The 23,662-nt window shown below is 46.3% G+C and overlaps 1 protein-coding gene across 3 annotated transcripts in view; it reads left to right on the forward strand.

Moving 5' to 3' along the window:
• TRA2B (transformer 2 beta homolog) overlaps nt 1-23,662 on the forward strand; it is a 360,067-nt gene that overhangs the window by 147,143 nt on the left and 189,262 nt on the right. The gene's annotated exons all lie outside the window — the stretch shown is intronic.

Here is a 23,662-nt window from a genome sequence, read left to right on the forward strand (position 1 = left end):
TCATAGTTCTTGAGCAATTGACTCTCTGGAGGGTCCTTTATGGAAAGCTTGGGCTATGTCTAGCTTGTATCCTTGGGCACAGGAGTGTCTGCGGCTTTGTGTCAGTCTAGGGAGTTCCTGCCTGTAGCGTGTCAGGAGAAGCACTGCCATTTAATCAGGGGCTTTCTGGCCACTCCGGCTCTGATGTCCTGACAGTATCTCCAGGTCATGGGGTTCATGGTGGCAATGATCAATGTCCCTTAAGAACATAAGAATTGCCGCTACTGGGTCAGACCAGTGGTCAATTGTGCCCAGCAGTCTGCTCACGTGGTGGCCCCTAAGTCAAAGATCAGTGCTCTAAATGAGCCCAGCCTCACCTGCGTACTTTCCATTTGAGCAGGAACTTTGTCTTGAATCCCTGGAGGGTGTTTTCCCCTATGACAGACTCGGGGAGAGCATTCCAGTTTTCTACCACTCTCTGGGTGAAGAAGAACTTCCTTATGTTCGTACGGAATCTATCCCCTTTCAATTTTAGAGTGTACCCTCTCGTTCTCCCTACCTTGGAGAGGGTGAACAACCTGTCTTTATCTACTAAGTCAATCCCCTTCAGTATCTTGAATGTTTTGATCATGTCCCCTCTCACTCTCCTCTTTTCGAGAGAGAAGAGGCCCAGTTTCTCTAATCTCTGTTCATGATCCTCTTCTTTATCATTCCTAGCATTCTGTTTGCCCTTTTTGCCGCTGCCGCGCATTGCGCAGACAGCTTCATTGACTTATCGATCAGAACCCTCAAGTCTCTTTCCATGGAGGTCTCTCCAAGTACCACCCCGAACATCCTGTATTCGTGTATGAGATTTTTGTTACCAACATGCATCACTTTACACTTATCCATGTTGAACCTCATCTGCCATGTCGATGCCCATTCTTCGAGCCTTATTATATCACGTTGCAGATCTTCGCAATCCCCCTGTGTCTTTACTACTCTGAATAACTTCGTATCGTCCTCAAATTTAATCACCTCACTCGTCGTACCAATGTCTAGATTGTTTATAAAGATGTTGAAGAGCACGTGTCCAATCATCGAGCCCTGCGGCACCCCACTGGTGACGCTCTTCTAGTCTGAGTATTCTCCATTTACTCCTACTCTGTTTCCTATGCTCCAGCCAGTTTTTAATCCACGTGAGTATTTCACCCTCAATTCCATGGCTTGCAATTTTGCGAAGTCGTCGTTCATGAGGAACCTTGTCGAACGCCTTCTGAAAATCCAGATATACAATGTCGACCGGGTTGCTCTTGTCTATCTGCCTATTTACTCCCTCGAAGAAGTGCAGCAAGTTCCTCAAACAAGATCTGCCTTTGATGAAACTGTGCTCATCAGCCCTCATCAGCCTGTGTCCGTCAAGGTGATCAATGATGCGGTGCTTTATGAGCGCCTCTACTGTCTCAGTATTGTGAGCAAATTTTGGCTGCAAATGTGGCCCAATGAGGTTAGAGAATCACTCGGAGTGCTCATTTTTAATATTAATGACCTTGTACTACATTTGCATGGCAGTATTGGAGACTGCTAGAAAACTCGGAAAAGACTGTGGTAAGTTGTTTTAATAATACACTACTAAAATACTGCTAAAAAACTGGCTGGAACTGATTTAGCGAGCATGTTAAAGGCAGATTTTAGTTTTGAGAATTTCCTCTTTGGATGTGTAACGTATTTAGTGTTGGCTTTAGTCACTAACTATCTTCATTGTTCTAGATCAGTGGTTCCCAACCCTGTCCTGGAGGACCACCAGGCCAGTCGGGATTTCAGGATAGCCCTAATGAATATGCATGAGAGAGATCAGCATTTAATGGAGGTGCCAGGCATGTAAATCTGCTCAATGCATATTCATTAGGGCTATCCTGAAAACCCGATTGGCATGGTAGTCCTCCTGGACAGGGTTGGGAACCACTGTTCTAGATGATGGCTTTATCAATATTTTTAGCGCTTCCATAGAGTAGGCTTACTTTTAGTTAACTTTGGAACTCCCATTTGCTGATCCTGCAGTTCGCTATTCCTCTGTTGTTGTTTTTTTTCTTTGTCCTATGTCCTATCCTATCTTAGGCACTGCTTTGCTACATCCTATTTATTCTGGATTGGTCTGGCATAGACTTAATAGAAGGGCAAGGGGAATTTTTCTTATGATTTTCTTTCCTTAGTCATGCCAGACCAGTCCAGAAGCCCTCCCTATTTAGTTTTCTTTAAGTGTTTTCTGCTTTTTATTTCCTTCACATTGGTGCCTCACATCTCCTGACTTGGTGAAATACCTGTATGTGAGTTGAGTATGAGACTCTTTCTATAATGTTAACAGTATAGTTTCAGTGGCATGTTGGCATGCATCTTTTCCAATTGTCAACTATATTTGTTATAAGCACCATTGCCTGGCTTTGTGAAATATTGAACCTTCCAGGCTGCAAGATACCCTTAAAGCAGAGATCTCAAAGTCCCTCCTTGAAGGCCGCAATCCAGGCGGGTTTTCAGGATTTCCCCAATGAATATGCATTGAAAGCAGTGCATGCACATAGATCTCATGCATATTTATTGGGGAAATCCTGAAAACCTGACTGGATTGCGGCCCTCAAGGAGGAACTTTGAGACCCCTACCTTAAAGGGCAAAGCTTTTGGGACTATTTTTCTATTGTCTCTCTTCGCTGGGAGATGGACATAAACCATTCGTTCTAGACCACAGTTCTTCAACCGCTGGTCCATGGACTGGTGCTAGTCCGCAAAAAACTCCTGCCGGTCCGCGCAGGGCCGGTGAGATTGATGAGCTTCAATTTCCTGCCAGCCGGAACGCGTTAGAACAGTGGTCTCAAACTTGTGGCCTGGGGGCCACATGCGGCCCCCTAGGTACTATTTTGAGGCCCTCGGTATGCTTATCGTAATCACAAAAGTAAAATAAAACAGTTTCTTGATCATATGTCTTTTTATCTATAAATTACAATATTTATCTATAAATTACAATATTATTAAGACTTAGCCAAAAGGAAAGATTTATAAAGTATAAAGAATTTTACCTCATGCAAAACTGTTATTTCTTTAATAAGACATTAACTATTTTTTCTGCGGCCCTCCATATACCTACAAATTCAAAATGTGGCCCTACAAAGAGTTTGAGTTTTGAGACCACTGCGTTAGAAGAAGGCTGCGGCTGGAACGTATGCACGCTGGGAGGAGAAAGGAAGTGATGCCAGTCTGCAGGCACAGGATGGAGAGAGAAGAGGGGAAATGCTGAATAGAAACAGGAAAAGGCGGTGCTGAATGGGAGGGAAGGGGAGATGTTGGTGGTTAGGGCAGGCAAAATGTCTCCAAATGGAATAGTTTTGCACATTAGCATAACAAAAATAAAAAAAATATTACCCCTCTAATAGAGGGAGAGCATACCAGCGTATGTTGAAAAAGGGAGAAAAAAGTCTCAAGTTCAAACAGCAATTTCCTGCTGGTCCGTACAGGGCTGGCGAGATCATGGGGAGCCTCAGACAATGGCTATCTCCCCTCCCAGCAGCTCTCCGTACTTACCAGTGCAGCGATTCACTAAGGCAGCCTTGGGGCTTTTGCTGAGTCGCGGCTGCCTCTGATGGTGCAACTTTCTCTTTCTTCAGAGGCAGCACGACCCATCAAAGGACCCAAGGCTGCCTTAGTGAATCGCTGTGCTGGCAAGTACGGAGAGTTGCTGGGAGGGGAGAAAGCTGGGAAGCTGCTGGGCAAGGGAAAATAAGACAAGGGAGCTGCTATTGGACCTGGAGGGAAGGAGAAGGAGAGATGCAGCTGGGAGGGGAGGAGAGAAAGGAGTCTGGGAAGCTGCTGGACAAGGGAAAATAAAATGACAGCAACTACTGGACCTGGAGAGAAGGAGAGATGCTGCTGAGAGGGGAGGAGAGGAAAGGAAGAGAGTTACTGCTGGACAGGAGCAGGAAGGAAGGGAGAAGGAAAAAAGGAAGGAAACAGCTTACAGGGAGATTAGAAGAGGGGAAGAGGAGAGACAGGCATGAGAAAGTAGAGAGATTGATGATGGGAAGGGGTCAACAAAGAAATAAGCAGAGAGGGACAATGATGCTAGATCTGCTGTAAGAGAGATAAAAATGAAGAGAGCAGTGAAACTGGAATGATCATGTAAAAGGAGAGAGGGGGCGCAGGCTGGATGGAAAGGGGAGAGGGGCATAGAAAGAAGACAGATACCATATGGAAGGGGGAGAGGGCAGACAATGGATGGAAAGGGCAGATGCTTGATTGAAGAGACAGCGAGGGCAGACACTGGAAGGAAGAGAGTGAAAAGAAAAGCAGAAACCAGAGACGACAAAAGGTAGAAAAAAATCATTTAAATTCTATTTTGTGATTAGAATATATCAGATTTGAAATATATATCCTGCTAGAGCTGGTGTTAGACATAACTGAGGACTGCAAAGCCCAGGCAGTGCTTCTTTAGCTTCCAGCTGGCTTAGGGTTCTTTCTGACCAGGGGCAGTTGCCCTAGTTGCACTTCTCTAACACTATTCCCGTCAAGTGTGACTACGGTATTCTGTTAGCATGATATTTCTGTGTAACATTCTGTAATAATTTGGCTTATTCGGTTTTCTTGATAGTAGAAGGGATATATGTGAAGGGGAGGGGAGACAGGGGTATTGTTGATCCTTGCTCTGTATTATTTGTATTTATAAAATGACAATTGTACAGAATATTGTTTCTTTTTATACTTTAATAAAATACATTCAATATAAAATCATAATTGAGGCTTGTGCGGTAAGTACCAAAGTGCTTATCTGAAGGAACTGAAAGCAAATATAGAGAAGGGACATTTATTTGTTTTGATGGACTTTGCTGAAAATTATTCCTTTATTGTTCAGGATGCAGTACAGGGGTTTCACTGGGAAAATAGCTAAGCAACATTATACCCCTTCGTTGTCTACTTCTGCAGTCCTGATATCCAAAGCCTATGCATATGCTTGATCAGTGACTTCCTTGCGTCATGATACTATTGCTGTTCATGCATTTTTGAGGAAGCTTATTCTGCATCTGAAGGAAGTCTTGCCAGTCTTAAGCCATATTCACTACTTTAGTGATGGTTCTGCTGCGCAACATAAAAACTTCAAGAATTTCATTAATCTCTGCTGCCATGATACTGACTTTCAAATTACTGCTGTGGAACTTCTTTGGCACCAGCCATGGCAAATCTCCATGTGATGGGATTGGGGGAACAGCCAAGTGTTTAGCTGCTCATGCCAGCTTACAACACCCTCTCAATAACCAAATTTTGACACCAAGGGATCTTTTTGAATTCTGCGATAAATCTGTCTCGGGAATCAAATTTTTCATCCATTGCTAAGGAAGATATTGAAGCAATAAGACCTGCTCAGGAGCAAAGGTTTAGTATGGGCCACCAGTGTTCTCCCTAGGGCCTTTCAGCTGGGCGGTCCGCTCGGGTAATTTAGATGACCGCCCAGCTAAACTCTGCTGCCTCTGCTGCTGCTCAACATAAAAAAAAGCCGGCTTGAAGATTTCACCTTAGCCCGTAGCGAACTTATGCTCTGGGGCTTTAACGTGTGTGCCAGCTTCCCTTCTCTTCCCTCCGAAACCGGAAGTTATGTCCGGGGGGGGAGGGGGGGGGGAAGAGAAGGGAAGCCAGCACGCACATGTTAGATCCCCGAAGCATAAATTCGCTACGGGCTAAGGCGGGAGACAGGTCAGTGAAGTTTTCCATTTGCTCTTCTTGCTGCCGGGTCCTGCCTACTTTCAGTTTCCGCGAAGGCAGGACCCGGCAGCATTTCCCCTAATCGATTGTGATCTTGGGCCGATCAGTCTTCTTCTTCGACGTCAGAATTGACATCGAGGAGAGGAATGCTGGTCGGCCCAAAGTAGGGAGAGGTTGGGGGAGGGGGCGGCGGCCAGCGGCTTTGGGGCCTGTTCACCGATGGCAGTGACATTGACAGTGGCTTGTGGGAGGGCAAGGAGAAAGAAAGTAAGAGGGCAGGAAGAGAAACAGAAAAAAAGAAAGGGGGCATGAAGAGAGAAAGAAAGAAAGGGCAGGAAGAGAGGAAGAAAAAGTTGGGGGGAGGAGAATGAGGTCAGGAGGAGAGGAAGCATACAGGCTGAAAGAAGGGAAGAAAGATTGGATGCACAGTCAGAAGAAGAAAGTGCAACCAGAGACTCATGAAATCACCAGACAATAAGATAGAAAAAATGAGTTTATTTTAAATTTACTGATCAAAATGTGTCTGAATTTATATCTGCTGTCTATATTTTACACTATGGTCCCCTTTTACTAAACCGCAATAGCGTTTTTTAGCACAGGGAGCCTATGAGCGTCAAGAGCAGTGCTGGGCATTCAGCGCAGCAAACTGCTATCGTGGTTTAGTAAAAAGGGAAGGGGGTATATTTGTCTATTTTTGTATGGTTGTTAGTGAGGTGACAGTGCATAGAGTCATCTGCTTTGACCTCTTTGAGAAAACCCCGGAATAGGAATGATTATTAACATTTTCTCTGCATACAGTGTGCTTTGTGGTATTTTAAAAAAAATAGATCATTTTGACTTGGTCATTTTAAAAGTAGCTCGCAAGCCCAAAAAATAGCCAGTGTAGACTTCAGAGGGTGGTGGTTAACGGTACCCTCTCTAAAACGTCAGAAGTGACAAGTGGAGTACCACTCCTTTTCAACTTATTCATAGGGGACCTGACTCAGGGGCTTCAAGTTAAAATAACACTATTCGCCGACGACGCCAAACTATGTAACATAGTGAGCGGCTCCGATTTACACAATAGTATGATGCAGGACCTGTTTTTGTTGGAACGTTGGTCATCTACCTGACAGCTGGGCTTCAACGCCAAGAAATGCAAGGTATCCAAATTCAAGTTTCATCACGGTGCTCTGGTTTTGGCTCCAGTATTTGTCACTTCCGTTCACCAGGTCTGGCTATCCGTAACCGTCTCATATTTTAAAGACTCACTCGTTATAATTAGCGGTGATTCACACGTCTCTTCATAATGGACATGTCCGATTTTAGCATTTGGATCGTAGTCCTATGGGTTTGGTCTTTTCTGGTTTCCTTTCTATAGTATGCTTTTCGTCTGGAGTCTTTTGAGTTTAGAATTACATTTTATGACGTATTTTTGTGGTTATAATTGTATGACATGTGTAAATTGGTCAAGTTATCCATTCTTTCTATTATTTTTTGTCCCCTCATATAGTGGCAGACCGCCCCGGGTGCCAGCCCTAGGGGGGTACACAGCCGGCTGGATCCAGAACCTTCCAAACTGCTTTAAATGGCACCTGCACCTCAGCACGGCTGCCGTACTTATTCTGAAGCAGAGTCAGCAGCCGCACTGAAGTGCAGGAAGGTCCCACGATGACTGCATTTGCCGCCTCTGCCTCCGGAATTGCGGAACCTTGCTGCAATTCCCTGTGTCTGCCGGCCCACCCCCTCCTACGTCACTTACATCTTGCAGAGGCAACAGAAGCAGTCTCTCCCTCCCTGGTTTGGAGGGAGAGAGGAGTATAGAAGGGTGGTGGAGGGAGAAGAAAGGGGGCAGATGCTGATGGAAGTGGGGGGAAGGGAGAGGAGAGAGTGAAATGCCAGACCATGGGGGTGTGGGAGAGGGAAGGGAAGAAGAGGAGAGAGATGCCAGACCATTGAAGGAGAGAAGGGAAGAAGATGGATGCCAGAATAATAGGGGTGTAGGGAGAGATGGAAGGGGAATACAAGGAGAGAAGATGCCATATAGAAGGGGCAGAGAGAGGGTAGACAGTGGATGAAAGGAAGGGAGTGTCAAGACTATGAGGAAAGCAGAAACCAGAGAAGACAATGTAGAAAAAAATTATATTTATTTATTTTTTTGCTTTAGGGGAGATGCATCGCTGTTTCTGTGGTGTTGCATTGTATATAGAGTCCAGCTTCTTGGTAGTTCAATTTAACCTTTGTCTACATTTTTCTATTTTATCCTCCCTTTTACAAAACTGTAGTGTGTTTTTTTTAGCACTGGCCATGTTGGTAATTGCTCAGAATTCTATGAGAGTCTGAACTGTTACCACCATAGCTAAAAACCACATTACAGTTTTGTAAAAGGGAGAGGGGTTAGTTTGTGATTACATATTCCATACTAGGCGAAGGTGTGTTCGAAAGACATGGTTTTCAGTTAGGATTGACTGTGTAGGATTGATCTTTAGTAGTCTGGCTTGTTTAGTTTTATAATGGGTGTATTGATGTACTGCTCACTGCAGTATGTAAGATGCTGCCTTTTCCTAGGCACACTCTTGTGTGATGTTGTGATTGTTACTAAAAATCATGTTTTTCATACAGATGGGGGGGAGTCATAAAATGATGGGCCTCGGGTGTCACATATGCTAGTTACGCCACTGCCCTCATAGTTTATATCTAATCCACAAGCCTGCTTTTAGGACCTACAGGGTATGTATCCCTCTGATTCATGACAATTTCACTTCTCATGTTATCTTATCCATTCTTTTTATTATCCCAGGACAAGCAGGCATGATATTCTCACATGTGGGTGACGTCATCTACGGAGCCCCGACGCGGAAGTATTTTCAAGCAAACTTGATTGAAGATTTAAGTTTGCTCTGCTGCTCCACGCATGCGTGCCTTCCTGCTCCACTAGGGGGTGCATCCCCTCGTGGTCTCCAGTTCAAAATTTTCCGCTGAGCCTAGAAGTCATGTTTTTTCAGGCTCTGCCCCAACTGCCTTCTAGCACCGCAATTTTTCTTGTTTTTCATCGTTTAAGTCGCTGTGCGCAAAAATTTTTTCTTCTTGAACTTGATTCCTGCTTCGTTTGACCGACCCGGAGGCTTCCGGGTCCCCGTTACCGCATGGCTACTCGAGCCGCGGCCACTTTCGATTCTATGTCCCGGCCTTTGATCGGCTTTAAAAAGTGCACCCGGTGCGAGCGGCTTCTTTCCATCACAGACCCGCATCGCCGGTGCATCCTCTGCCTGGGGGCCGCTCATCCAACCGACTCCTGTCCCCAGTGCGCTACTTTCCAGAACCGGGCCCTCCGTCGAAGGAAAGCCCGCATGGCGGATCTTTTTGCCCCAGACCAACCTTCTACCTCAGCCTCGAGGTCGGCCCCGTCCTTGACCTCGGCCCCGAATACCTCGCCATCGCCTCGAGACTCGACTCCGAAGTCCTCGGGACAACAGAAAACCTCAGCTCCGGGTAAGTCCCCTCTTCCCTCTTCAGGTTCTATAACAGCGAAGAAACCAACCTCGGGGACACCGGCGACGCATGGCGGAAGTCCCATGCTTACAGCCCCGAAGAAGCCCTCCAAGCCTTTGGGCCGTGCCTCCACCACACGGGAATACTCTGATACGAGGTCGCCCCCGGTGGAGTGCACCGAGGCAGGGGACATGCCTTCGATGCTGTCCGTGCCCGTCTTCCAGGACTTACTCCGAGCAATGATCTTGTCGGAGCTGTCCGCTGCAATGGCCCATCTACAACCGGCCTCTGCCTCGACCTCGACCCTGCATGTGCCAGACCAGCCTGAGCCTCGCGTCGAGCCACCTCGGGGAAAAGTGCGCAAGCTTCGCCGCATCTCATCCTCCTCGGACTCCTCCCCGAGGCGCTCTCCCTCCACAGACCGCCACCAGGCAAAATGTCGGGCTAAACCAGGGGTCTGCAACCTTTAAGACATAAAGAGCCACTTGGACCCGTTTTCGAAAAGAAAAAAAAACTTGGAGCCGCAAAACCATTATAAAACAAATCTAACACTGCATATATTGTTTCTTACCTTAATGCTATATACAGGATCATGCAGCTAAAAATTACAGATCACCACCATTACTGGGCCAATAAGCCCCCCATATAATGTGCCAGAGTCCAGGCCCCATATAATTAGCCATTGGTGTTAAAGAAAAGAGGAAGTCAAAATGATCTACCAATAATAAAATTTTTTTTTTAAAACCACAAAGCACACTATACGCAGAAAAAATGTTAATAATCATTCCTATTCCGGGGTTTTCTCAAAGAGGTCAAAGCAGATGACTCTATGCACTGTCACCTCACTAACAACCATACAAAAATAGACAAATATACCCCCTCCCTTTTTACTAAACCATGATAGCAATTTTTAGCGCAGGGAGCTGTGCTTAATGCCCAGCGCTGCTTTTGACGCTCATAGGCTCCCTGCGCTAAAAACCTCTATTGCGGTTTAGTAAAAGGGGACCATGGTGTAAAATATAGACAGCAGATATAAATTCAGACACATTTTGATCAGTAAATTTAAAATAAAATCATTTTTCCTACCTTATTGTCTGGTGATTTCATGAGTCTCTGGTTGCACTTTCTTCTTCTGACTGTGCATCCAATCTTTCTTCCCTTCTTTCAGCCTGTATGCTTCCTCTCCTCCTGACCTCATTCCCCTCCCCCCAACTTTTTCTTCCTCTCTTCATGCCCCCTTTCTTTTTCTCTTCCTGCCCTCTTACTTTCTTTCTCCTTGCCCTCCTCCAAGCCACTGCCAATGTCCTTCCATCGGGGAACAGGCCCCAAAGCCGCTGGCCGCCACCCCCCCCCCCCTCTCTACTTCGGGCAGACCAGCATTCTGCCGTCGGAGAAGAAGGCTGATCGGCCCAAGATCTCAATCGATTGGGAGAAATGCTGCCGGGTGCTGCCTTCGCGGAAACTGAAAGTAAGCAGGACCCGGCAGCAAGAAGAGCAAATGGAAAGCTTCACTGACCTGTCTCCCGCCTTAGCCGTTAGCGAATTTATGCTTCGGGGATCTAACATGTGCGTGCCGGCTTCCCTTCTCTTTCCCCACCCCCGGACATAACTTCCGGTTTTGGAGGGAAGAGAAGGGAAGCCGGCACACACACATTAAAGCCCCGGAGCATAAGTTCGCTACGGGCTAAGATGAAATCATCAAACCGGCTTTTTTTTTTTTTTTTTTTTTTGTTGAGCAGCAGCGGAGGCACCTTTGCGTGACACACTACTGGAGCCGCGGGAAAGATGTAAAAGAGCCGCATGCGGCTCTGGAGCCGCAGGTTGCCGACCCCCAGGCTAAACCAACAGAAACCTTGAACCGCCGTACCTCTAAGAAGGCCCGGGGTTCCCCCACTCTACGAGGCCGTTCACCTACACCTCGTACGGGACCGCTGAAGGTGGCAGAGTTATCACTCTCCAACCCACGCATCCTCCGAACTCCCCCTCGGACCGGGGCTCCTATCCGAGGTTTCGGGCTTTCACCAAGGGAGTCCGGGTCAAGGTCACCGATTCGACATCGATCGGTACCCCGAACCCCGGCATCGTCTCCGAGGGGCTCCTCAAGACGTCGGAGATCCACGACCCCCGAACACTTTCACAATGCTTCCCCAGTCTCGGAGCTTGGATCGGAGCAGGAACCTCGCTACTCGAGGGAAGCCTCCCCTTCCTTCTCCACCCGACGGAGGTCTCGTTCACCGACCCCGCACGGGACCTCGGGAACATCCCGACCATCCTTCTCACGCTTTGTCCAGGACATGGGCCACGCTTTGAATTTAGACCTCCAGTCCGACTCCAGATACTCTAAAGAGTACCTAGCGGAACTGGATATGCCATCACTGCCAAGAGAGTCTCTTCGCTTACCGCCTAACCCGATACTCCAACAGGCTCTCTTCAGGAACCTGGAGACCCCCTATATGGTCACAGCCGTGCCCTCCAAAATGGAGGCCAAGTACCGTACAGTACCCTTTCCGGGATTTGAACAACCACAGCTCTCCCACCAGTCGCTGTTAGTAGAATCCTCCTTAAAAAAGGCTCACCCCTCCTGGGTCTCAGCGGCGGTCCCCCCAGGCCGAGAAGGCCGAACCCTAGACAAGTTTGGCAGGAGACTATATCAAAATGCGATGATGGCCTCCAGGGTGCAAAGCTACACTTTCACCTTCACATCCAACCTCAAACACCTCATTGGACTACTGAGAGCCTTTGAGACTGACCTACCGGCCTCCCGCCAAGGAGCCTTTAGCCTGCTTTTGGAATCCCTCTCCAACCTACGCCTCCATCTATTCCACGCGGCCTACGATGGCTTTGAACTCTCCTCCAGAGAGGCAGCCTTTGCTATCGCCATGCGCCGATTAGCTTGGCTACGCCTGGTCGACATGGACCCCAACTTACAGGACCGGTTGGCTAACCTCCCCTGCGTGGGAAAAGATCTGTTCGATGACACTATCGAGGCGGCTACAAAACGCCTCTCCGAACACGAACGCTCGTTTGCCTCCCTCGTCCGACAAAAGCCCAAACCGCCCGCGTCCAGGCCGTATAGGGCCCCTCCGCGCCGCTACCCACAAAAATCCACTCCTGCCTTCTCGCGGCCTCCACCCAGGCGTCCGCAAGCCCACCACCGGGCCATGCCCAAATCCCAACCGCCTGCGACTACCAAACCATCCCCGTCCTTTTGACGGGATGCGCGGAAGGGGGCGGGCCCCCTCCGCCATAGTCCCAGGCCTCCTTCCCATCGGGGGTCGCCTCAAAGCCTTTTACCCTCGCTGGGAACAAGTCACGTCGGACGCATGGGTCCTTGGCGTGATCTCATCAGGATACTCTCTCAACTTTCGGACCATTCCTTCGGACAACCCCCCAAGGAATTGCCCTCCCAACCGGACGCAGCTACCCCTACTCCTCTCCGAAGCTCGAGACCTGCTTCGCCTGAGAGCAGTGGAGGAGGTTCCCCCCGACTAACGAGGGAAGGGCTTCTACTCCCGTTACTTCCTGGTACCGAAAAAAACGGGAGACTTAGCCCAATACTAGACTTGAGACACCTCAACAAATTCCTGATACGGGAAAAATTTTGGATGCTTTCCCTACCGACCCTCTACCCCCTGATCGACGAGGGCGACTGGCTCTGCTCCCTCGATCTGAAGGAAGCGTACACACGTGTCCCAGTGCACCCCGCTCACTTGCGTTTTCAGGTAGGGGACTGGCATCTACAATATCGTGCCCTCCCCTTCGGCCTAGCATCGTCACCTCGGGTCTTCACCAAGTGCCTCGTGGTGGTCGCAGCAACCTTACGCTCCCAGGGCCTCCAGGTATTCCCCTACCTGGACGACTGGCTGATCAAAGCCTCGTCCAGGAAAGAGGTTATCTCAGCGACCCAACAGACTATTACCTACCTACAAAGTCTGGGGTTCGAGATAAACTTCCCAAAATCCCAACTACGCCCCTCCCAGTCCCTACAGTTCATCGGAGCCACGCTGGACACGGTTCGCCTCCGTTCCTTCCTCCCCCCTCCGCATCTAGAGGCGTTAGTAAGTCTGAGTCGAAGGTTTTCCCTGCTGACCTCGGTATCAGCTCGACAGATGATGACTCTTCTGGGCCACATGGCCTCCACCGTCCACGTCACACCCTTCGCCCGCCTCCATCTGAGAATCCCTTAATGGACCCTGGCCTCTCAATGGCGTCAAGACCGGGACCCGATCGACCGCCCCGTGACAGTGACGCCTTCTTTGCAACGATCGCTCAGCTGGTGGGCCGACTCTTCAAATCTCTCCAAAGGTTTGCTCTTCCTCACCCCACCCCACAGCAAGATACTCACCACGGACTCGTCGGAGTACGCTTGGGGAGCCCATCTGGACGGCCTACGCACTCAAGGGATGTGGTCAGCAGAAGACCGTCGCTGCCACATCAACGTGCTAGAGCTTCGGGCCATCTATCTCGCAGCTGTAGCTTTTCAACATCTGCTCCACGACCGAGTGGTTCTCATCCGAACCGACAACCAGGTAGCAATGTACTACGTAAACAAATAAGGGGGAACAGGGTCCTGGTCCCTTCGCCGGGAAGCCCTGCGCCTCTGGAAATGGGCAATCTCCAACAACACCTTCCTTCGAGCGGTGTACATACAAGGAGAACAAAACTGTCTGGCGGACAGACTCAGCCGCCTCCTCCAGTCACACGAGTGGTCACTACACTCTCAGATCCTACGACAAGTGTTCGAAAAGTGGGGGACGCCTCAAATAGATCTATTCGCATCCCCCCACAACCACAAGCTGCCTCTCTTCTGCTCCCGGATGTACTCCCCGGACCGGCTCGAGGCCGACGCCTTCCTCCTCGACTGGGAAGGAAGGTTCCTGTACGCGTTCCCGCCGTTTCCTCTGATACTGCGGACTCTTGTCTACCTAAAAACAGTACAAGCCACCCTGATCCTGATTGCCCCTCGCTGGCCACGCCAGCCTTGGTTTTCCCTTTTACTTCAACTCAGTGTCAGAGATCCACTGCCTCTGCCTCTGTTTCCCTCTCTACTATCATAGGGTCAGGGTTCGCTGTTACATCCCAATCTTCAATCTCTTCATCTGAAAGCTTGGTTTCTCTCCCCCTGACTGCTCTCCCCGTGTCTCAATCAGTCAAGGAGATATTGGAGGCCTCTAGAAAGACCTCGACGAGAACCTGCTACTCCCAAAAGTGGACCAGATTCTCAACCTGGTGCTCCTCCCACAGCCAGGACCCGGTGTCGGTCCCCGTCCCTCTGGTCCTTGACTATTTACTTCAATTATCTCATTCCGGCCTAAAGACCAACTCCATTCGAGTACACCTCAGTGCGACTGCGGCTTTTCACCAGCCCCTGGAAGGGAAAGCCCTCTCGCTCCATCCCTTAGTCTCTCGCTTCATGAAGGGTCTTCTGAATGTCCACCCTCCTCTCAAACCTCCCCCGGTGGTTTGGGACCTTAATGTGGTTCTGGCTCAACTAATGAAACCTCCATTTGAGCCCCTAGACAAATGCCATCCAAAATTCCTCACTTGGAAGGTGATTTTCCTGCTCGTGCTCACTTCCGCCCGGCGGGTTAGTGAGCTACAAGCTCTGGTAGCGGATCCACCCTTCACGGTATTCCATCACGACAAGGTGGTACTCCGCACCCATCCAAAGTTCTTGCCTAAAGTAGTGTCTGATTTTCACCTCAATCAGTCCATTGTCTTGCCTGTGTTTTTTCCCAAGCCCCACTCTCACCCCGGAGAAGTGGCGCTCCATACTCTTGACTGTAAGAGAGCGTTGGCCTTTTACCTCCAACGGACTCAGTCACACCGGAAAGTCCCACAATTGTTTTTGTCCTTCGACTCAAACCGGTTAGGTCACCCAGTCTCCAAGCGCACCTTGTCCAACTGGTTGGCCGACTGCATCTCCTTCTGCTACGCTCAGGCTGGTCTCACGCTGCATGGTCGAGTAACGGGACACAAGGTCCGAGCGATGGCAGCCTCCGTAGCGTTCCTCAGGTCCACACCTATTGAGGAAATCTGCAAGGCTGCCACGTGGTCTTCGGTTCATATCTTCACCTCCCACTACTGTCTGGACTCACTGTCCAGGAGCGATGGCCGGTTCGGCCAATCGGTTTTACGAAATCTATTTGCTTAAATTGCCAACTTCCCTCAATCCCTTTTCAGTTAGCTTGGAGGTCACCCACATGTGAGAATATCATGCCTGCTTGTCCTGGGATAAAGCACAGTTACTTACCGTAACAGGTGTTATCCAGGGACAGCAGGCATATATTCTCACAACCTGCCCACCTCCCCGAGGTTGGCTTCTTTGCTAGTTAAGTGAACTGGAGATCACGAGGGGATGCACCCCCTAGTGGAGCAGGAAGGCACGCATGCGTGGAGCAGCAGAGCAAACTTAAATCTTCAATCAAGTTTGCTTGAAAATGCTTCCGCGTCGGGGCTCCGTAGATGACGTCACCCACATGTGAGACTATATGCCTGCTGTCCCTGGATAACACCTGTTACGGTAAGTAACTGTGCTTTATACAACATGCCCAGATAAGCATCATTCTTTGATGTGATTGTACCTTGAAAATAAGGGCATCAGTGTTCTCCCCAGAAATTTTTTCCAGCCATGAAAAAACATTTGCTGCATTTAGTGTGCCACAAAAAACATTTGCTCCGTTTAATGTGCCGGAGTTAAAAAGTTTGAGACACGCTGCTCTATACCATTTGAAAGAGGGCAAATATCTAATTATTCTAGAATTGGATACTTCTTAAATTTAATATATATATTATGGAACAAGTGTCAAACCTTAAGAAAGGCAGTCATATTGAGCATTGGAAAATAACTAATAATAATTAACTAATACAAATAGTACACATTTAGGGCTCCTTTTACTAAGCTGCGATAGCGGTTTTACCGCGCGCTTAGCTCGCGTAGAATTGCCGCACATGCTAGACGGTTAGTTCTTGCCGTGTAGTGTGGCAATTCTTCACGCGCTAAAAACGCTATTGCAGCTTAGTAAAAGGAGCCCTTCATTTTCCCCACCACCAAATTTCCCTGTCCCGCCCCACCCGGCTACTTTTTCATGCCACCCGGCTGGAAAAAATTTCTGGGGAAAACTCTGGGCCACAGTGGCTGGAACAAGAGAAAATCACCAATTTAAGCCCATAGACACTGGGAATCTGCATAAGCAAAATTTCAAGTGACACCAGTTCATTCATTGCCAGTGTCTTAGTGCAGTGTTTTTAAACCTTTTTACACCTATGGACCGGCAGAAATAAAATAATTATTTTGTGGACCGGCATCAGTCTGTGGACCGGCGGTTGAAGAACACTGGGTCAAGTCGTGGGCCAGACCCCACCCATCTCTACCCAATCTCCACCCCAGACCCTACCCCATAATAGTACTAATTGTAACACTTTTTTCCATTCATTTTTCACAGATGCACAATATAATCTTATTAACAACACATAATGGTTAACCTCAAAATTAAACTACACAAAGCATACTGACAGCAGATGTAAATTCTCAAAATTGACATAATTCAATCACTAAATTCAAAAATAAAATCATTCCCCCCTACCTTTGTTGTCTCCCTCCATGCTATGCCTTACCTTCTAGCCTGCTCCCGCCTGGCCATTTTATGCCGTCCCCAGTATTATCCAGGCCGGCTCCCTCTTCCTCACTGATGCAGTGTATAAAGCTGTGGGCAGCAGCTCCTTGCGCGTCCCGTGCCTTATCTGATGTTGCAACATCAGAGAGAAGGCTTCTGGTTCAAGCGCAGGACGTGCGTAAGAGCCACTGACCGTGGCTTTGTGCACTGAAACAGTGAGGAAGAGGGAGCTGGTTCGAAGATAATGCCGCATCGATCACACCATGGACCGGCAGTTGAAGAACATTGTTTTGGGCCTGATGCACGTGCTGGCCCTGTGGACTGGCAGGAAATTTCTGTGGACCGGCATAGGTCCACGGACTGGTGGTTGAAGAACACTGTCTTAGAGTCTGATCCTGATCCTGAGCATGTCCCTACCTTCAAGCATCCAGCTTTCAACCTGGACAATACTTAGCTTGCATATATGACAATTCTTGGTGGATTGGTCATGTATGTGAAATTTCAATGGAAGAATGTGACATCCTGGTTAGTTTTTTGCATCTACAAGGTCCTGCACGGTCATTTCACTGGTCTTCATGCAGAGACATAGTCTGGATCCCTGAACAGCATATTATTGAAGACCTTAAGGCACCTATGACCACTTCATCAGGCAGACAGTACACTTATCCACAAGCTATTTTGGCAAACATTGACTAGCCTTTCAAAACTATGTGCAAGAAACTGAGTTAAAAGTTGAATTCATGTAATTTCCTGATCTTTGTCAGTATGTATGCGTACTTTAAGTGTGGTTTTTGCACTTTTCTTTTTTTGTCTTTAAAGCTTAGAAATTTATATGGTATTATCTAACTATTGGGAATGTCTTTCAGACATTGGATAAATATGAGGTCTCAGTGTATAATACACTTGTCATGATTTTCACAACCAGTGGCAGTGGGTATATGAAAATGCATGGATACAGGGAAGGGGATCATAAAACAGTAACAATCTGAACTTAACTAAAACTTCATGTACCTTGTTCATTTGCATACAGCATGGTTTGTGTTAAACATGCCTCTCTTCAATATTAAAACATTCGTGTGCATATACAACTAATGCTTATCTTTGAAGCTTTAATTCTCACCAAAGAAAGGTCGGGCCCAAGATGAAACAGGCTAGCTTCTGTAGCAAAACAACATGCTCTTTCAAATGATATAAACAAAACAAAAAAATCTACACATTAGAGATAATTGAATCTGAAAATCAGTGAAAATTTGCATAAAGCCATATTTTTCGGATGGTCATATCTGTAAAAGGTCATATTGCAAATCCTGGAAGTACGTCATGGTACATGTCTGCTGGTAAAGTTGTATCCTCGGCTGACTTACCTACCAGTAGCAGTATGGAGTGCCAAAAATTTTCGTTCGTGAATTTTTTTGCCTACTTTGCTGACCTGTAGAAATGGAATCACGTTCGGAAAAGATTTCAAACTTGGCACAGAAACTTGCTCCAAGGTGTTGTACCAAATTGCAAAATTTCAGACTCCTAGGTAGTTTCTTTCTGCCACAGTGCTTAAGTAAAGTTGGCATTTTAGGTCACACGAGGCATGGGAGTGGATCAATTGCTTTTGTTCAACCACCCCTAGCTAGAGACGTTGCATTAAAAGGATATGTAAAAAAGAAACCTTTATTGTTGTATATTTATTTTCTAAAGTAAGATAGAAAGTCAACAGTAATTGAATATACAATACAGTATCAGGAGACTATGAAGAGAGCCAGAAATGGATTTATAGGCTTTTGCCATCCTGTGATTGAACCCAAAATAGTGAGGTGTTCATCCGTTGTGGTTGTTTCCAGATTGCCTCACTACTTCATCTTCAACATCTTTGTAGTATTTACTCTAGATAACACCCCTGTAACATTAGGTTGGATTTCAAGGGGGTCGAGCGTGGGCTCCTGGTCCACTTGACATGGAATGACCTACTTGATTTTTCTGACTGCTCTTTGAAAATCATCATAGACTCACCTCTCCTCATTCAACCTGCACTTAGTCTTTACCTCTCTCTTCCATATTAGCAATTTCTCTCCTTATATTAGGGATTTGGAGAGTGGCAGCAGTTAGCCAGTTTCTACCACATACTGGCTTCTTCTATGGCACATCCTTTTGAGCAGTTTCAGTGATGATTCCTTTGATTTCTGTCCACAACTCGTCTGAGCCCTCTTCTTCCTTTCTGAGCAGGTTGAACCTGTTACTTCGATTGCATACTGCACAAGTATCTCACTTGATCTTGCATAGTCTGATCCTGACTTTAGCTGCAAGGAGTCTGTGCCTGGTAGTGTTTTTGCAGAGAAAATTGATCCTTTCCATTTTTGCTGGTAGATGATGTCAATTTGGTTGCGATACTGCCCATTTAGGGATATTCAGCATTGGCTGGGTGAAGAATGTGTTGATCTGGTCTCCAACTTCATTCATTCAGTCATGGGGATAGGTGGCAAAGTTCAGTTGTGAATTAGGTTATCAGATAGAAAACTGAGGGTAGGGTTAAATGGTCGTTTTTCCTCAATGGAGGAGAGTAAACAGTGGAGTGCCGCAGGGGTCTGTACTGGGACAGATGCTGTTTAACTTATTTATAAATGATTTGGAAATTGAAACGATGAGTGAGGTGATTAAATTTTCAGATGACACTAAACTGTTCAAAGTTGCTAAATAGCATGCGGATTGTGAAAAGTTGCAGATCGTAGGAAATTGGAAGACTGGGTGTCCAAATGGCAGATGAAATTTAATGTAGATAAATGCAAAGTGATGCACATTGCGAAGAATTACCCGAATCACAATTACCCGGATGCTAGGCCCCACCTTGGGAGTTAGCACCCAAGAAAAAGATCTGGGTGTCATTGTAGACTATAAGATGAAACCTTCTGCCTAATGTGTGGCGGCAGCCAAAAAAGCAAACAGGATGTTAGAAATTATTTAAAAAGGGATGGTTAACAAGACTAAGCCCCTGTATCACCCCATGGGCGACCTCATCTGAAGTTTTACATTCAATTCTGGTCTCCTTATCTCAAGAAAGATATGGTGGCGCTAGAAAAGGTTCAAAGAAGAGCGACCAAGATGATATAGGGGATGGAACTCCTCTCGTATGAGGAAAGACTAAAAAGGTTAGGACTCTAAAGCTTGGAAAAGAGACAGCTGAGGGAAGATATGATTGAAGTCTACAAAATCATGAGTGAAGTAGAACAGGTACTAGTGGATCGATTTTTCACTCCGTCAAAAATTACAGACTATGAAACTTTTGATGAAGTTACAGGGAAATACTTTTAAAACCAATAGGAGGAATTTTTTTTTCCACTCAGAAAATAGTTAATATCTGGAATGCATTGCCAGAAGTTGTGTTAAGAGTAGATAGCGTAGCTGGTTTAAAGAAAGGTTTGGCAAATTTCCTGGAGGAAAAGTCCATAGCCTGTTATTGAGAGAGACATGGAGGAAGCCACTGCTTGCTCTAGATCAGTAGCATGGAATATTGCTATTCCTTGGGTTTTGGTCAGGTACTTAAGGGTCCTAACAAGACAGAGCCTGATTTCTCCTCAGAGAATTTTGTCCCTCGGCACTATTCCTTCCTATTCCTTCATTTCTGCTCTCTATGTGAATTATGAAGTGTCTGCCTTTCTTTTATAGATAGGAGTTCAGACTTTATTGCTAGGAGCTTTCGTAAGCTTTATCTAGTGTTTTCTAGTGCAATAGATAAATCATTCTGGAACCTATGGGTAGTGACCCTCTGATCACAAGATCTGGTTTAGAAAGCCTCATTTACATTTTCATTCTGGGATGTCCTTCAAATCTTCCATTTTAGTCTTTACATGGGAGATGGTAGGAGTTAGACCTTCCTTCCTCACACCTAAGGTTAGGCTTCTCTTTCAAGAAGCATGAACCATCTTATGCAAGAAAAATCATCTCTGCTGCCTGCCAGGTGTATTCTGGGCTTGTTTACAAGAACTATGTTTTTCTTCAGTCAAGGATATCTGCCTGGCTCAGTTCCTGAGAAAGTTGGAAGAGGGATGAACTGCTAGGATCAGTATGTGTCTCTCTTATCTATTGAGGCACCTCTCTCTCAAGGCCAGTACACGAAGACACAGAAAGGCTATTAATTGGTGTTTCTGGATTGGTCCGAGGGAGGTCATCTGATGAAAACTAAGGAGAAGGTGCCTAATTAACGATTAGTCTATGCTGAGATGTAAGGAAGCTTGGATCTTCGCATAGGTTTCTCTTCACACACCTTCTAATAATTAAAAACTAATAAGTACCTCTTGTGACTTAACTCTCGGATGAGACTGAAAGAACTGCTTTTGAAACAGATCTGGTTTGTACATCAAATAAGGAATTTTAGCGGATATATCTGACAGCTTTCTCCAGTGACAAACTACGCTATCTAACTCGAAGGAATTTTCACATCTGCTGCGCTGAAGGAAACGGACGAATTTCAACTCCCTGTACTGAGGACCTTAAAGTGGTGAGAACAAGGAATTATCTCTCTTATTAACGGGGCTAAATAAAATTCTATTGTTTTCGGATAAGGAGTTAAGGTCCCATGGTGATAAGCTATTTTTAGATTGCTGCTATAATCAGGAATTTATTATTATAAGGAATTACCTAGTGTGTAAGAATTAGTTATATTTACTCATTTACTTAGGGATTATTGTGTAATAATTATGTAATGAGATATATGTATATATTTAGAGACATTGTGAACAAATAATTAGTTATTATTTACTGCTGGCATGTGAATTACATTTTTCTATTTCTATAATAAAAATATTTCATATAGCTCTGGTCTCTGTCTTAGTATAAACTGGCAAAGATAACGAATCCGTGGATAAGGTATTTATGGATTGCCCTAGAACTAGAGATGCATGTGACTTATTTATGTAGCACTAATTTGTTGTACCCATAAATCTACCTACAGGAGCCAGTCTTCTTCTCGCATCTATTTTTAATTCATTATTATTTTTTGTCCGATCGTAATGCTTTTTGGTGCTGCAGAGGCATCCAGTTTTGGGATATCTCTGGCTGCAGAGAACGCAGATTCTGAGTGCAGTAGTTTGTAGCCAAGAAGCAGCCTGCTTGACAGTCCAGGAGCTCAGGGATTGTTGCCCTGGAAGTAAGCCGAGTGGTTCCATGGCAGTTTTTCACCAGGATAGGATGATGACTGCGCTTCCCCCCCCCCCCACACACACACACACTTTGCATGCATGTTCCAGTGGGGGTTGAGTTCTCAGTCTTTCTGGACTGAGGCAGTCTGAAGAAAAAAACTATTCAGGTTTCCAGGCCTATCTAAGAAACAAGTTCTCTGGCTGTTTTTCAGCCCTTTGTAGATCCCAACATCAGCATGTCACACTGAGTAAGACACTGAGACCCTATAACAAAAATCAGGGGAGGGGAGGGAGGTGAGTGTCTTTAAAAGTGAATTTTGAAAGTTGTCGGGGGTAGGGACATTGTTTCCACCACCTCTTCCGGGAGACTGTTCTACGCATCTACCATCATCTACCACCCTTTCTGTAAAAAAGTATTTCCTTGGATTACTCCTGAGCCTATCACCTCTTAACTTCATACTATGCCCTCACATTCCAGAGCTTCCTTTCAAATGATGAGACTCAGCTCATGCGCATTTAGATCATGTAGGTATTTAAACATCCTTATATCTCCCCTCTCCTGCCTTTCCTCCAAATATACAGATTGAGATCTTTAAGTCTGTCTCCATGCGCCTTATGACGAAGACCATGAACCATTTTAGTAGCCTTCCTCTGGATCAACTCCATCCTTTTTGAAGGTGCGACCTCCAGAATTATACACAATATTCTAAATGAGGTCTCGCCAAAGTCTTATACAGGGGCATCAATACCTCCTTTTTCCTACTGGCCAAACCTCTCCCTATGCACCTTAGCAGGCTTCTAGCTTTCGCCATCACCTTTTAAAACCTTTTCACACCCAAGTCCTGCTCTTCTATAGTGCACAGAAGTTCTTCACCCCCTAAACTGCACAGTTCCCTCGGGTTTTTTCAGCCTAAATGCATGACCTTGCATTTCTTAGCATTAAATTTTAGCTGCCAAATTTCAGACCATTCTTCAAGCTTCACCAGGTCTTTATTCATGTTGTTCTGCCCATCGGGGGTGTCTACTCTATTGCAGATTTTGGTATTATCCGCAAAGAGGCAAATCTTACCCGATAGCCCTTCAGCAATATTGTTTATAAAAATGTTAAAGAACAGGCCCAAGAACAGAATCTTGAGGCACACCACTGGTAACATCCTTTTCCTCAGGGAGCTCTACATTGATCATTACCCTCTGTCGGCTTCCACTCAACTAGATCTTGACCTAGCCCATCACTTTAGACTCATCCCGAGTCTATTAGATGTATGTGTGGAACACTGGCAAAGGCTTTGCTAAAATCTAAATACACCACATCTAGCGCACATCCTCTATCCAATTCGCACCCAGTGAAAGAAATCGAGCAAGTTTGTCTGACAAAGACCTACCTCTAGTGAATCCATGTTGTCTTTGGTCCTATAATCTGTGTCTGTTTAATAGAAAGATTATTATCAAGATAAGTACCTAATCTTCCCTTGCTTGTGTAATTGTGGCAGTAGGAAGAGTCAGGTGGCCATTGAGGCAGCCTACATTTTCAGGAATAAGAATGACCCTAGAATTAAGAGTTTACTTGACTTGAGCACAGGTAGCGTTCTGGGTAGAGGCCCGGACAGGTTCTTGGGCAGACATCTGCCAGCAGGTGACTTGGTCATTGCTCTGTGCCTTTGTGAACTATTACAGTTTTGGATATGCTAAGCAGAACTCAATCAGTCAAGGGGCCTCATCTTACCCTATGCAGCGAGTCTGCTTGGGTATATT

This window comes from Geotrypetes seraphini, chromosome 5 (genome assembly GCF_902459505.1).
Source record: "Geotrypetes seraphini chromosome 5, aGeoSer1.1, whole genome shotgun sequence".
Classification (NCBI taxonomy): Eukaryota; Metazoa; Chordata; class Amphibia; order Gymnophiona; family Dermophiidae; genus Geotrypetes; species Geotrypetes seraphini.